Raw genomic sequence first — 595 nt, forward strand, 5'->3', positions numbered from 1 at the left:
AGTGAAATCACAGAACCTGGACAGTCCTCACGGAGGCGAAGACGAGGCCCGGAGGCTGCAGGATCGATCGTTTCCACGAACTCCCCCACTCGACAATAGGAGCGACCGGCTGGCCTCGGTTGGTTGATGATAGCACACGGCGCGGGACCCCGGTCCCGTGGCCTAGAGACAGAGCTCTGCACAAGGGGCAGGGATGGACAGAGGGGGAGGGGAGGCAGCAGCAAGGAGACGGGAGCTCTCCTTAACTGGCGGTTAAGCACATCAGTACATTTCACCTCTACCGCACGGAACACTTGCATCTATCTCATCTCTTCTCCGAGGAGCTTGACGGCATAAATCAGGAGCAAGCCGAGTTTGTCAGGTCTGAAGCCCCTATGATGGTGTGTGTCAAATCAGTTGTAGCTAATCTGTCCCGGGAGAATGCTGGCTTCATTACACTTGTATAGTTGAGTTCTTGCAGCATTACCGCTGTTTAATAGAACATGATTAGTCATCACCGGGAAGAAAGCATATTAGCCGAGGAGGCAGTTACGCAGCACGCTCCGGTGATTGCCGCGATGTGATTGCAATACTCTTAGAAGCATCATATTATCCC

This window comes from Myotis davidii, unplaced genomic scaffold (assembly GCF_000327345.1).
Source record: "Myotis davidii unplaced genomic scaffold, ASM32734v1 scaffold370, whole genome shotgun sequence".
Classification (NCBI taxonomy): Eukaryota; Metazoa; Chordata; class Mammalia; order Chiroptera; family Vespertilionidae; genus Myotis; species Myotis davidii.